We start from the raw sequence: 15,766 nt of genomic DNA on the forward strand, positions 1-15,766 counted from the left end.
CAAAGCTATCATGAATATGCGGAGAAATGAGGAAAAAAAATGCAAAGGCACCCAGCCCTGTGCTGTGAGCTGGGATAGGCTGGCTGGGATCTGGTGCAAGACTGCCATGGGACTTAGGGAAACTAAAATCCCTCTCCCCCCTAACTTTTCTGACCATGATGGTGTTGGGGCTGGGCTGGATCAATTCACTGCAAACCACAGCTGCTGGGGATCTGGCCTTTAAGGCTTACCAGCAATACAAAATGGTAAATGAATTTTCCTGAGCAGTTCTGTCTTCTTGGCCAGATCGCTCTGTGCTCCTGGCCTGAAGGAGAAGTGTGACATTCCTCCCCAGAACAAAATCTCACAGGTCCCTCACCCCAGTGCTCAGACAGCCTCTGGCCCCAATCCTGTGCCATCTCCAATGTCTTTGCTTCAAAACTGTGCTAGAAAGAGCTATGTTAAAAAGAATGTGAAGGATGCAAAGTTCAGCTCTTAAAGTTGGGAAATATTAGGATAAAGCTGCTTTTGCGAACTTATTCCAGCCTCCTTGTGCAATAACCTGCCCTGATTTCCAACTTGCTTTCTCCTTTGTGCTGCTGCTAGTGGAAGGAGAGATGGAGGAGGCCATATGGCCTTTCTATGCTCTTTTTCATGCTTGACAGCATAGCGCTGCCAGCAGCTGGGAGGTGCAGTGGGGGCAGAGTCCTGCTGGGCTCTGGATCTTTGCTTTGTGGTGTATGTGGCTGTGGGAATAGCGTGGTGTGTGCTGACGGGTTATTGTAGGGACTTGGGGGAGATGCTTGGAGGTGCAGATGGTGCCTCGTGGCTGCTGTGCGTCTGCCCTGAGATAACTGGAGGCTCGAGGCTGCGTGGCACATAATTATATCTGGGAGCTAAAATGGACAGGGATGGCTGGGCGGGTGATGTCCAAAAGCTCAGGAACATTGGCAAAGGGATAGGGCATGTGGGGCTTGGCTTCCCTTTGGGTGTTAGTGGTGGGCTGCCTCCCCTAATCCCTGCTCCTGGGAAGCTTCCCAAGCCCAGCTTTGCTCTCAGACCCTCTGTGCCCACCATCAGTGGTGATCAGAGTTGCAATCGCCAAATTTTAGCAGCAGCAGCCCTTTGCACCTTGCTCTTCTTACTGGTGCAGCCCGTCCGTGGTGCATGCCAAGCCAGGAGCAGGTGTGCTTGTGTCCAAAGAGCTTTGCCATGTGCCATTAGAGAACCATGGAGTGAGCATCCTGGGAGAGGAAAACACAGCAGAACAGCCCAGGCTGGCTCCCATGATCGCTTACGATGTCATCTACTTTTTAGGGAAAACATCTTTTTGACATTCATGCTTTGTTTTTTTTTCTTTTAAGCTTAAGTAACGACAGTTTCCAGACAATTCGGACGTAGGAAGCGGGGATCGAATTGCTTTCTTAATCCTTTGTTTTTTATACAAGGGTGTGTGAACTACAAGAAGGATCTTGTTCAAACCCTTGCTTGCTGATTTATGTCCAAGCCAATGGAGAAAGGCTTTTGGAACCACGATGCTTCTGGAAAAAAAAAAGGCAGTGGGAACACTGTGGGATTGGTGGTGCTGCTCAGCAAACAGAAAGAGGAAAAGGAGAGCGATTTCTCATTCTGTTTCTTAACTCCAAACATGACCCAAGGTTTTCATAAACTTACTGCTCAGGTTTCAGGAAACTGCAAATGAAACTGCATTCCTCTGTTTTTTTTTCGTTTTGAGATGTAATAAAATATCATCACCTACAAGTCTGCAGCCTTTAAAAATATTCTCAGGGGGGCAGGCGTGGAGTGGAGGCAGATTGACTGATGGCTGGAATAAAGCCTCTTTATCTCTGGGATTATAATTTCGCTCTATTCTGAGGGCTGCAGCAGCTTCGTTGTCTCTTTCTTGCTGGCTTCCTCGTGTGTGTTTCGGAGACCAAGCAGCATTCATCCCCCTCTGGCACTTGGGGAAGCTCACCAGTGGAGGAAGCTGAACTTCTCATCACCTAAGAAAATGCACTGTTCTTTCCAAAGCTGGTGCCTTGAAGGTCTCAAGTGTAACTAGTGGGGGAAAAGGCATATTAAATAGGAATGTAAAAATAGCATGAGTGGGGGCAGGAGCAGTGGGGAGGGGGCTGCAGTGCCTCGGGGCTCCAAGCTCTGTCCTCCAGCAGCTCTGCTCACCCCTTGTGCCTGTCCTGCTGGCAGGAGCACACAACGCTGCTGTGCTGGAGCTTCAGCTCTGGGCAGCAAAGATCTGGGAAAGGGCCAGAATTGGAGGCAAAACAAATGCAATAATGTTTAAAGACAATTGTGTTCTGTGGCTATTTCCAAGCGGTTTAGGCATGGAGAATTCAGTAGTGCAAGAGAAGAGGGTGTGTTTTAGTGTTTGGATCCCATGTTGAGGTAAAGATGAAGAGCAGCAGCAAGTCAGCACCATCTTTTGTACAAGGACCCATCTTATTTCTGGTACAGCTCACTAGTTAGCACCAACCAATTTCTTTTCTTAATGTGAATGAGATAGCTTAAGGGGAAAAAAAAAAAAGGCAGGTAAAACTAAAGGAGCAAAATCAGAAGAAATGCATTTGCTGCAGAGCTCTCCTCTCCGAGGGTTCTGGCTGTTGGAGCAAAAGTGAGGCTGGGAACAAGGGTGCAAAGACTAAATTGTCTCCAGCTGCTGGTGTCGTGCTTGACCCAGGCATAAAGTGGAGGTAAGGCTTCCCTCTTTGCGCACTGCCATCCCCTCAAGGGATGCTCTTCTGGAGGCACAAATGGAAAATGACTTGGAGCAAAACTAAAGGAAAAAACGTCAAAGAAAGAACCTGTCATGAGAAGCTTCACCTCTGTTTCCCAGATTTTCATGGATCATGTCAAAATTGAGGCAGCTGGGCAGTGGGATGCTGTGGGATGGGCAGGCTTTTTTGGCTGAGCAGACTTGATGTGATGTGGCAATGTGTGGGGATTCTCCTGCAGCGTCAAGGCAGGACAAAAGGCTTGGGGGATGCAAGGCAGGGATGTGACTTGGTGCCGTGTGGTCCCTGGTGGGCTCACTAGGGGGTCAGGGAGCTTTCCTGAGCTCTTTGCTGGTAACGCTGGTAATTCCTGGTGTTTTCCCTGTGCTCCTGTTTGGGGCTGCTCTGGGGGATGAGGTGAGAGGTGTGTGGGTTGGGTGTGATCCAGCATGACCACAGCTCCTCACTGTGCTGCATGTGCTCTGTAGTAAATCCACCCAGGCCAGTAAATGCCTAGAGTGGAGAAATCTGGGAAGCCTAATTGCTCCTAATAATTAATATTCAGGGTCTGTTACAAGAATAACACAGCATGGGGTACCCTATGGCACACGTGCATGGAAAGGCCCCTGAGATGCTGTAGATGCTCAGCATGCTGTGCCATATATGTTGGAGTCTCTTGGGACTTGAGGCTCTCACCATGACTGAACTCAGACCTTGGGGCTGTGTCCTTCTTGCCTCATTTCCACCCAATTAATGTATTAATGGCAGCTCCTCACCCCGCCACCCCTCTCCTGCACAAATTGGCGCAATGCTCTTGGAGGGGCTGAATTTGGGAGAGATGGAGCAGAATTCAGCTGAGGCCTGTGTAGCACAGAGCAGTCCCTACAGGCAGCTACAGCCCAGCACCAGAGACCCAGCTTCGTTGAGCAAAGGCAGTCAGAATGTCTGGTTAATTAGAGAAGACCCATTACTGGCAGACATGGGGGATATTTATTTTTAAAGTCTGTTACTGACAGTGAGAACATGCCTCTGGCGAGAGATCTGAGGCTCTGGCTATGTAATTCAGTTCAAAAAAGGATTTACTTTTTCAAAACCAAACCAAAGCCCGATGTCCCACCTCCTCCTGGCCAAGGAACGGGTGCGATCAATGAGGCAGTGAGCTGGAAGGGGTGAGGGCTGTTATTTATGCAAAGTTTCCACCTCCTTCCTTCCTTCCTACCAACTCCCCGTGACCCAGACCTGCCTGGTGAGGAAAACGGTTCCCCAGCCCTGCCAATTCTGGGATAAATAGGTCATCCAAAATATGCAAAAGCCAGTTCCAAGTCTTCCAGCAGGCAGAAAGACCTCAGAAGTCTTTGGATGAATGAAGCCCATAACAACTGCTTTCCTTCCAACCTGAGCTTTGAAGCTGTGGCTGCTCCAGGAGCAGGCACCTCCACAGCAATCCAGGGGAGTGAAGCAGCAGCAGTTCCAGTTTTATCTCCTTGATCAGACTTTTCAATAGCGATGGCATCTGCAGCCTGCATTATTGTAAAAATGGTATTTTATACTTTCCTGTAGATGGTGACTGTATTTTTTCAATCAAAATAGAGAATAACCCAGCCAAGGATGTCTTCATTTAAACCTTAGCGGTGTTTTCAACCTCATAAAGTAGAGCTGCCAGCTATTTCTGGGTGATTGGGATGATGTAGGAGGGTTTCCTCAAGGAATGTTTGTCAAGTTTGCTCCAGCCACAGAAAACACCTGGGGAGGAATGGGTTGCATTAAAAATAAAGGATGGGGGAGTGCACCAGACAGCTGCTGGAAGCTCTCATCTGCCCATGTCTGCATGTTCCTATTTCCACCCTCCCCACAGTTAGGTTTTACAAAAATCTAGTGAAATCCTTGGTTTTTGAATTTTTTTCCTCTTTTTTCCTCTCAGAAGTTTTCCTTTGAAAGCCAGCTAATAAGCTGCTGTTCTTGCTTCTGAACTACTGTTAGCACCTGATGAATCAGCAGCCTTGGGTGGGGTGAATCAGTGCTCGTCACTTGCACTGACTTAACTTGAAATTGAATCATTGCTTTTTAGTGTTAAAAGCAGGTTTTGAGTTGCTTCATGCACTACGCTGATATCATAATTATATATCCTGCAGCACATGTGTACGAGCTAAAAGTGAATCATACCTAAAATACTATTTCTCCAGATTCTCCTATTCTTTCTATTGTTGTCTTTGGCACACCTCTGCTCTTCAGATGAGCTCGGTGAACATTTGAGGGGTTGTCTGTGTTCCTCCGAGTCCCCTGGGATGGCAAAGAGGATGTGAGTGCGTGAAACAGTAGAACTGGGTCAGACCTGCAGAGTGCCATGGTCTGAACCGTGAAGGTTTCAACCCTTTGCCAGTGCCTTTGCGGGTCACTAACCCCGCGGCAATGATCTCGGCATCCCTGTGGCATTCCCTGAGTAGCAGCACCGCCGTCCACGTGCACTGCGATGTTACAGAGCCTTGAGGGAGGCTTTAATCTCCATCCCGCTGAAATAACAGATGCTTGTACCTTTGTGTGAGCCAGTAAGTTGTACACTGTGTCAATCACTTCATCTGTGTGTTCTCCAAAGCTTTTTCAGAGGCTCAGGGTGATGCAGCTGTTGTACAGGGATGGGAAACCAGCAGGGAAGTTTTACATGGCCGTGCTGTGGCAGGGTGTTGCTTGCATGCGTGTTGGGTGCACCTCGGGGTGACTTGGGAGGGACCTCATCTATCCACATTGTCACTGGAGGAGTGGGTGTGAAAACGCTGGAAAGGTTACATGGGGGTGTCCTACTGCAAAAACAGAAGCCAAATCCTTAAGCACCTTTGTCTATTTCTTTTAGAATGTATTCCTTCTTAAAATATCTTTTTCTTTGAAATGGGAACTGTCTCGTGCATTGCTGCAGCACCTTTCCTTCCCCTTTTGCAGGCTGTCAGACTTTTGGTCTTCCAGCAGCCACAGCCATGCAGACACCACATGTGCAGGCAGCAAAGCCATCCAGAGGCTGGCTGGCCCCAGGCCCTTTTGGGAATGGCCTTTGGGGTTTCTACCAGGAGTGCTGGCTTTCAGCTTTCTCCTTTCTTTTTCTTCTTGCTGTCCTGCGTCAATCTATTCAGGGTATCTTTGTTCCCAAGTTCACTGTTAATTAGTGGAGTAACTATAGATCTCTTGGTCAGCAGTAAGAGCAGCCCTAGAAGCAGCTCAGAAACCTTCCCCGCAAGGGTTATGCCGTGGCCCTGATATTGCATGGAAACGGGCTTTGTGCAGCGGAGGCATCAGGCCCTGGGTAGCGAAAGGTGGGAAATAAAGGAAGCGAATGTCGTTAGTGAATGTTGAGTTAGTTATCAACAACTTCCTCGCATTGTTAGTCCTCCCTCTGTTCCTGCTCCGCAGGCTGGCACGCAGCCAGGCGCTGTCAGCAGGTATTTCCCTCCTGCCCACGGCTTCATCCATCAGCATCCTCCACCAGATCCATCCTGTTGCGCTCTGAAGGAAGCGTTAAAAATAACAATAGGAGCGGTGCGGTGACCCGGGGGTGAGAGCATCTCCATGTATGCTCGGTATCTGCAGATCTGGGACTGGTTGCTTAAAATGCTCCTTGTTGTCCTTACTTTGAGCAAATCTCTCAGCATCTGGTGATAAGCAAAGGAGAAGAAATTGAAGTGCTGCATGAGGATCTTACACGGGATATAGCTTTTTTAAAAAGTGACACAAAAAAGTTTCTCTTTTGATGCACAAGGAAAAGGATAGGTCCTAAATTTGTAAAATTACAGTAGTTTGAGAATATGCACATCTATATTTTTTCTCCCTTTTATTTCTGAGCTCTGCTCTTTCCCCGAATGCTGTTAAGAGAGTGATCTTTTGAGGCATAGGTTTTAAACCTCTCCTCGGTGCTATTTCTACGATGAAGTCACCCATGTAAGATAAACAGTAGCGGATCTCTTGTTAGGTGTGCGCTCTCCTTCATGCCTGACTTGAAGGGAAATGCAAAAGCTCTGCCATCTGTTCGGGGCAAGGGCCAGTGCTGCAGCCTCAGGGCCTCAGCCCCAGGCTGTGAGCAGAGGCTGCCTCAGCTGCACAGCGTTTCCTGGCAGGGAGCCCCGTGTTTGTACGCAGCTACCGAAGCGATGTGCAGGACAGTAGCTCTCCATACAAACTGCTTATGTTTCTGAAAATATTTCTCTGCTCATCTCAGGTGCGAAGCGCAGCTTGCTGCACAGGTGAGGATCTGCTCCAGGGACTTGTGTGCCCAGCAAGTGCTGCACTTCCCCTTCATGCCCTGCTATGGTGACCACAGCCGGGGGATGAGGGAGGGATGGGGGCTGCACAAAGCAACCCAGCTACACTTCCTGCAGAAATCATCCCTTAAAAAAAAAAAATCACTTCTCTCAGGGTGCAGCACGGTGACTGGTGCACGTGAGAGTTTAAGCTGTTCCATTGGTGACCTGACAAACGCCGACCCCAAAGTCTGCATTTGGTCATTTTAAGTTTCCAGTTGCAGAGGGTAGTTGTTGCTCCTAATGCTCTGTTTATTTAAAGAATGAAAAATACTCTGACAATCAGATTTTCACAGAATCACAGAATTTTGTGCCAAGTGACAGTGGGAAAATGCTTTTAAAGGACTAAATACGCATGCAGGCAGCTGGTATGCGTGAGACCCTGGAACCAAAGGCAAATCTGCTTCCCACTAGGCGTACACCTTATGGTGCTCTGCCCATCACGTTCAGACATTTTCCAACTGCCCCAGTTAATGTTTGAACCAGTTTTAACTCCGGGGGTCAATATGTGGTGGGGTCGTGCAGTGCTGTTCACTGCAGCCTTTGCAAATACATCGGCTTTGCAAATTCTCTCCTCATACCCATTTCCATCCCCTCTGTCTGCTGCTTATCTTGGGGAAAATGGTGCAAAAAAAATTTAATCACATGAAAAGCGTGTCCGTGGGGCAGCTGATGAATATGCTGAACTGCATGGCAGAGAGAGGCTCGTTCTTACAGCCCTGTTTTGTGGAATTGGGCTGCTCCCAGGATCTGGGGCAATGTGGAAGTTTCTGGTTCAATGGGGCACCAGGGGCTGCAGACTGTCACTGAGATCCCTTGGGGGCTGCTGGTGGTGTGGGCAGTGGAGCTGGAGCATCTGGGAGCTGCTCTTGCCTGCACAGAGCTGGGCAGGGGGAACTCCCTCTCGTGGCCAGCAGAGCGCCGCAGAGCAGGCTTCTTGCAAATGTGCCTTTTGCTTTTCCATACCGTGAATATTTGAAAATCAGGTTTCGTCTGTCGCTATCCGGGCTGGGGGGAGGAAGGCAATGGTCGATGACTGAGCAAACAGGAGAGAGTCCCAGGTCAGGGGGGCTGAGGAGTTCCCCGGCTGGGCACTGGGAAGGGATGTGCCGCAGCACCTGGCCCCGGCTCATCGCCCATCGCTTGCTCTTTTGGGAGGTTTGCAAATCACATAGGGATTGTTTTGCACTGTGTTCGCGAGCTCAGGAACCAACCATCATTCTCCCAAAGCCGTTATTCTCTTTTCCATAGTTTGCCTCAGAGAAACTTTGGTTTGGGGGCGTCTGACTGTCATTTCCAACCACAGCTCCTGCTCTGGTGCTCGGACGAAGCACCAGCAGCTGCCCCCGACCTCCCCCATTATCTGATGTCCTCGGCATTTATAAGCAGGACAAAACAAGTGCTCCTCAGACTGGCTGGCTCCTCTCCGATCCTCTCCGAGCTGGCAGCCCAGATGGGAGACGAGACTTGTTCGGGATGGTGCTCCCTGACATGGATGCTGCTGACCTGACCTCTCTGGGGGGCTGATGCCTCCTGCCTTGTTTTTCGGTGGCCCAACAGCAGGGAGCTTCCACAGAGCACTGAGCCTGTTTATTTAAATTAAAATCAAGTGTTAAAATAATTCTGCGCAAGCGTTAAGTGAGCTTTCATGACTCAAGGCATGATTTCTTTAGGGCAGAGGAGTTATTTTCGTTAACTCTTCGGCACTCGCGCGCTCTAGCAGGAGGAAAGGTTGAATTATCTGAACGTCGCCTTGCGGCCCTCCTCAGGCTGTTTTAAATCAAAGCAGGGTAGGTAAATGCTCGTCTGCGTTTCCTGCGCCGGCCTCGTGGTCCGCAGCCTGTGAAGCAGCGCAGAGGGCAGCTGTTAAACAAAGTGAAAACAGTGGCGGGGCTGTGGGGCTCCCCGGCACGCAGCAGCTGCGGCCCAGCGCTGCGCTGGGACTCCTCGCCAGCAGCACCCCTGGCTCTTTGGTGAGGCAGGGAGGGCAGCAGGGTGGCGTCGCTGGGGATTTCCAGGTCTCTTAAAGCCCAAAAATCCATCATGGCTATGGCTGAAGCGATGTGTGGAGGAATTTGTTCTCTTCTGCTATCTGCTATTTGCTCTCTGCTGCTGGAGCAGGCTGGGCCTGGGTGCTCTGGTGCTCCTGCTTTTTCCATGGGCTTGCCTGAGGACAAGGAGCAATGAAACACGATGGGGTTCAGTAGTCATTTCTTGCTGGAGCTGCACTCTGCCTTTCTCCAGGTTCTCAGGTGAGCCAAGCTCATCTGCAGGCTTTGGCAGAGTAGCCGCTTTCTCAGGCTGGCACTTTTGCATTAATGCGTATAATGCATGGAATTAATAAATAGCTATAGCGTGCCTTAAATGCAAAGTTGTTCCCTGAGTTGCTGTGGATTTTCCTCTGCTCCAGTCCCATTTTTCAAGATTGGATGCTCTGCATTTGACAGCCGGCTCCCAGAGCAGCTCTCAGCATTGCTCGGTCAGATGGCAGCAGTGGAGGTGCTGGCAGCACAGGGACAAATCCAGCTTCAACTAACTCCTGGTTGCCCCAGCAAGCCTCGTCTCAGGGATGCTGAATTCAGACATGTGGCCATGCACCCAGCTTGGCTGTGGATTTTTCCAAACAAGGTGCCCAAAGCCTTCACCTGCGGCACCTACCAGCAGACCGGCAGGGTTTCTGTTGCTCTTGTTTTACCATTTCCAGTCGCATCCATAGGTTTGTGCTCAAACCACAAACACAGCAAAATGGGAAGCAAATGCTGTTTGTTTTATTTCTTAAACACTGCCTCAGCCTGTGGCAGGATAAATCCCTTTCCCTTCCCAAGGTGAGGGATTATGCGCAGTCACGCGGGAAGGGGAGCTGCCTTTGGATGCGTTTCTCCTTCCCTCGCAATTGCTGTGAAGTGAATTTAATGCAGTTTAAGTTTGGGTACAACAAAGTCAAGCTGCAGATCAGAAACACATGTTGTAAGTGCTGCAGGCACCGAGTGAAACCTGATCTGCCGAGGTTTCCCTTAAATCTGCACTTTCTCATTTGGCTCTCATATTAAAGCTGTATTTCAGAGCTGTCTAACCCTCTCGAAAGATGATGAATAACAATAAAAACATTCACTGGAGGACTGTCATCATTTCCAAAGGAAGTGTAATAAATACTTTACGACAGGACTCTTTTTTTTCTATGTACAGCCATAAACTAGTTTTAAGTTACAACTTATTAAGCCTCTAAACAATTAGAGCTCAGCTGCGGGTAAGGTGTTGGGGCTGGTCCCTGTGGGTTTGCCTTGTTTTGGGGCTCAGGGGACCCAGAGGGAACCACTTGGCTTTCCTGTGCCTCAGTTTCCCCCTGTGATGGTCGAGTCGTGGGTGTTTGTGGCCACTGAGCTCACAGCAGGTTTGGGCTATGCTCTTGGTATGGATAATCAATGTCCTGATGTCCCCAAGGCTTGTCCCTTGTGCGAGCTGGCATTCCCCTTGAGGGTCCCTGTGTCTGTCCTAGCAAAGGTGGCTGTCTGTCCTGAGCGGTGGGGAGAAGTCTGTGAGAACCTTGGCTGGCTGAGGTCAGTGCCAGGGCCCGGGCACTTTGTGCCTGCTTGCTTTGAACCCATAGTCCCACCTGCAGAACCCGCGGAAAAAAAGTTTTCCCTCCTCATTGATTTGTTTTCTGCTCCTTATTTTAGTTAAAAAATGGGATACTGTTTGATGGCAAGAATTAAAAATAATAATAATCCAGCCAGTGTTTGCGTGAGCTCCCCCAGGCTGCCGTGTCTCCGCCTCGATGCACAATCCCTGCAGAAATAGCTGGCCCCACAGCTGCTCTGCAGAGCCCCTTCCCCCTCTGCTGCCTTAGCAGGGGAAAATCTGAGAGCAGCTGCCTGCAAATCCAATCAGGAGACGTCCAGATTGCCCTTTATTGTGCCTTTTATTTTGCTTTTGATTTTGCTTAAGGGTAATAAAAATAAAATGGAGGGCTCGTGGCCTGAGGACATCGCCTTTTGCAGCATCACCCTGCCCAGGGCGCAACATAAGTATGTAGGAAAAAAACCTTTTTTTTGCTGGTCTTCCCCCCTGCCCAATCCTTCAGTTGTTGTTTTGGATGATGTCTCATGCCTGTGGTCAAAGAAGGGCTGCTCTGGGACTGTATGGACCCGGGGTAGCGGGTGGTGGTGGACAGGATGGGGCAGAGGGTGGACAGTGAGTGCTGGAGCAGTGCTGGGTCCTGCCAGAGCTCCCAGCGCGATGCTGAGGACCCCAGGGCAAGGGAAACCCCCTCTGCTCAGCCCTGCGGAGCACCTTGAGGCAGTTGAGCTCTGTCACCTTCCTCTTTGGAAGAGCCCAACAGCCACGATGCTCCTTCCAGTCCCTGGGAGTGGCTCTAGGTTAAAGATCTGTATGGAAATCCATGCTTAATCCTTTCTTCAATTAGGGGGTGGACAGTGATTATCATGGTTTAGGATTTCTCCAAGTGGTCCCTGGAGGCATGGTCTGCCCGCTCCCCTGCAGATGCACAGAAACCGTGGAACGAAGCTGAGACCTTCCCGGTGTGCCTGCAGGCATCCGGTGCCACCAGGGCTGCCCTGCTCTTCAAGGAGGCAGGGACAGGGGAAATTCCTGATCAAGAGTTGAAATAGGCTCTGAATGCAAAGCTTTGTAAATTGCTCCTCCGGTCCTGTGCTGTAATTCAGCTGTGGCTTTTAAATCTGCAAAGGTGAAGTGCTGCTGTAATGCAGGGTTGAGGATGCTGCCAACTGATGCAACCCGACGCTGTCCGTGTGATGATTGCTTCTGTAATTTACTGATAAATTCACTTCTGACAACAGAAATTAATTTGTGACTCAAGTGTATTTCTAATGAAGGCTTTGCCCTTCTTGCTAGCGGCGATTTCAAGTTTCTGATGGTATGGACTTTTTAATCCCCACGGAAAACGTAAGCAGTGGCTTTAGGGCCATTTGGGAGAAGGTTTCTCAATGTTGATCGTGGGAAGTGCTGTCAGTGTGCTCGTGCCTGGCTCCTAGTGAGCCCTACGCAAGGCCCTTTCCCCTGGCGCATCCTCTGTTGATTCAGAAGGATCTGAAAAAACACTTTTTTTTTCATGTCTCTTCCACATTGAAGGATGAAATTTCTTTACCCATCTCCTCCCGGTGCTGCTGGGATTTCGGTGGCCGGGTCGCTCTGAGCTGGTCGCCTTGAGGCCGCGGCTCATCATCGCTGCCTCCAGCGGGGACCAGGGTCAGGGCAGAGGCACCCCAAGGCCTGCCCACAGCCCCTTGCCTCCCGCCAGGACTGCTGAGGAAACACACTTTATTGGGCTGTAAGGACTGGTACAGGTGTTGGAAAACTGGCGCGTGGGGAGTGCTGCTAATGCTCCAGGAATTGCCCTGGTTTTGCTTGGATCTGAATCAAGGTCTGCAGCACAGGCTGCTCCCGGCGGTGTTGGGCTCTGCAGGTCACCTCGGCCCTGGCTGTTAGGAGAACACCAACCCATCCCGCTTTGTCTTTAAGTGAGTTCCTCCTGGTCAGGATTACGTGCTCCCTCGGCTTTAAATGGAAGCGCCAGCACAACTAAATATTCACCCAAATCCAGATGAAGCCTCACGCAGCCAAACCAGCGGTGAAGCAACTTGAAAATCTCCCCGGAGCTGCAGGGGCAGGAGGGGTTGGCATGACTTCTGATGGTGGTGCAGGACGTGGGGTATCCTACTTAGGGCATTTTCACTGGGCTGAATTGTAAAACCTTCCCAGCCCATGGACTTCACCGGCACTGCAGCTTGCAGAAGGCCGGGGTCTGCAGCTGGAGCTCGTTGTGTCCCTCTGCGGTGCCAGCCGTTTGTTAACTGGGCTCCAGCGAACCTGGCTACCTGAAATGAAAATGTATGTCTTAGGTTTTATGGCTGCTATGGCAAGTGAATGAATTTGTTTTCTTGTACCGAGTGGAGATTGTATTTGCTAGACATATTTGCAATTCAAACCTGCTTTGACCATCAGAAAAAGAATTCACCACTGTCTGAAGGTCTCTTTATGCTATCACACGCCTCCTACACTGCGAATATTTTTACTTATTTCATATTTATTGAGCTCGTACCCTTGCAAATACTGTTACAAGGGACAAGTGAGGGCTGATACCCCCAGTCCCAGCCACTGGGTTAGCAGAAGAGACCCCAAATTCTGGGGGCCCCTCCAGCACTTCGCCACGCTGCATCCCCCCTCCACCTTGTCCCTTTGCATGGAGCAGAAACATTTGCACAGAAGCAAATCCCCAAGGATGGCTTTGGGTTTGACATGCAGCTTGTTAGTTTGCTTGGAAGATGGGTTTTATCCTTGACATCCAGGCAAAAGGAGCGGATTTAGTCTGGTTTCTGCCAAGTGGCATTCGATCACGCATGGTGGTGATGCCGCCGGGCGCTGTGCCTCGTGCCCAGCGCTGCGGGGACCCTCGCGTGCATGGGGACATGCTTCAAGTTTTCCACACAGAGGCACAAATAGGAATTGGTGCAGCCTGTGAAACACTTTATTTATTTTCTCCTTTAAAGCCTTTCCAGGCAGACTTTGGTTTGGACTGCTGGCTCACTTATTTTTTTTAATTTATTTTCTTTTTATTGCAATTAATGTCACAAACATTTCTCATGTCGCACGAGATGTTATTGGCAGGAGGGTTATTAAAAAGCAAAACAAACCCCAAACCTGACTGTAACCTGAAACATATTTGATCCAAGCTATTTTATATTAAAGAGGATTTGCACTTTGAACATGGAAGAATTTTTGGTTATGGGTCCAGAATATCTGAAAACCTCATTTTTCAGGTGCCTGAAAACCACCCTTTTGTGGCTTGCCAACACTCGCAGAGCCCTCTGATCTCTGCTGGGCTGCATGGGCACCCTGCAGAGGTGGCTGTTGGTTAGGCTGTCCATCCATCTGTCTGTCCCTCGGTGTGTAGTGCAGAAGTTGGGGTGATATGTTGTCACCTCAAAGTAGAAACTGGAGGATCACAATGACCCTGCCTGGCTTGTTTGCACAGGTCTTTACTCTACGAAGCACCGAAATCATTTGTAAGGTATGTGGACTTGTAGCACATACCAGAATTATTGTGTGAATTGCCTTCAGAGAGCACCTCTGCTAAACGCAGTCTCTGATGACTGGCTCTGAGTCTAGCACTGATGGACAGAGTATTTTGTTAGTTGTGTCGTTTTGACTTGTTTTATTGAGTTAAATGGATCTGAGTTGCAGATATATTAAGAATTCGCATTACTCAGTGTTTGTTTACTGGTCTCAAATCAGCCAATTCTTGTGTGCATTGAAATGTTATGCATAACTAATACATGGATATATATGCATAAAAGCAGCATTAAACACAAGATCATTTGAATCTATGTCAGGATTCAAAGGATGCACTTAGCTCAGACAGGAAAAGGCAAGAGGCAGGGCACAGCAGGGAAGATGCTCTGCTAAGACCAATGCTGGAGCGCTGCTGGGCTGCTGGAGAGGAGATGACAACCAAGTAGAAAGATCTCTACAAGGCCCAGAGAGCAACTTCTGTCCAAAGGTCAAAAACAGGATTGGAGCTGGGCGAGAGGAGACGAAATGTCTGAGCTGGAACGGACCAAGGAACCTGGTGCACAGGCTTGGCCCTGGACCCATCACCTCCTCCAAAACGGCAGCCCCGTGGCCACGGACTCCTCGGAGGTGGCCAGGGATGCTTGCCTGCACCTGGCATCTCTGCTTGTCAGGGGTTTGTAATCCTTCCTGCTGGAGGGAAGCTGCTGAGGCTTCCTTTTTGCACATATTTATACCTAAAAAAGTGATAGGCTCAGTTTCCCAGAAGCGTTTCCAGGTTTAATTTTCTCCTTTTCCATTTGCCAAGCCTAGTGCTGTAACAGCAAATCTTCCTTTTCTTTTCCTTATTTTCCACACCGAGCAGAAAGCTGCTTTTCCCATTGCTCTCTTTACAAGGGTCAACCTTACAGCATCGGCAACGCTCAGACGTGTTGTCCAACAGCTTTTGTGTACTGAAAGCAGTATCAGCCCTGCATTGCCTGCATCTCCCTACAAATCCTGCCTTTGGTGGAGGCTGGCTGTGGTGACCACAATCATTAAGTGCACACACCACTTGGCAATGAGCAGGTTGTTGATTTATACAGTTAGTTTAACCCTTTTTCACCTTTTTCACCTCTTTGATGATCACTGTCCCCCGGGTGTTTGGAGTGATCTGGGTGCGTGTTGCATTTTTAGGCCATGCTGTGAGCAGTGTTTGGGGAGTAAATAGTGCTTGGAAGCGGCCCCGACCTCTGCTTGGATGGATACTTGGACACATGTGAATGCTCAGGCATGTGCTTTTATATTAATTTTCCACAAATCCATGTGGCTTTGAAATTCTCTCTCCAAAACTATTCCTGCTGGTAAAACTTGATCACAAGGACGGGGAGCTGGGGGCAGGGGCCACGAGCAGAGAAATCCAGAGTGATAGCAAAGAAATATGATTGCATAGGCTCACCTGTGACCATTTTATATAGGTATCGGGTATACATCCACTTCTGTTCTGAGCCAAAGCACTTTAGTTCTGCCTCCTTTGCTCTTGGCAGGTATTGACTCAGGTGTAAGCTGGACATGCAGAGCTCCAATGCTGAGTTCTGGGTTCAATTCATGCATGCAAAATCTGGAATTTGTGGAATTAATAGGAGAAAAAAAAAAAAAGAATGAACCAGCTTAGCGCTCACCTGTTAATTCATTTTTTTACACCATGAAAAAAAAATAATTTTAGAAGGCCTGGGCAGTATATGAAAC

Source organism: Cygnus atratus, chromosome 11 (genome assembly GCF_013377495.2).
Source record: "Cygnus atratus isolate AKBS03 ecotype Queensland, Australia chromosome 11, CAtr_DNAZoo_HiC_assembly, whole genome shotgun sequence".
In the NCBI taxonomy this organism is placed as follows: Eukaryota; Metazoa; Chordata; class Aves; order Anseriformes; family Anatidae; genus Cygnus; species Cygnus atratus.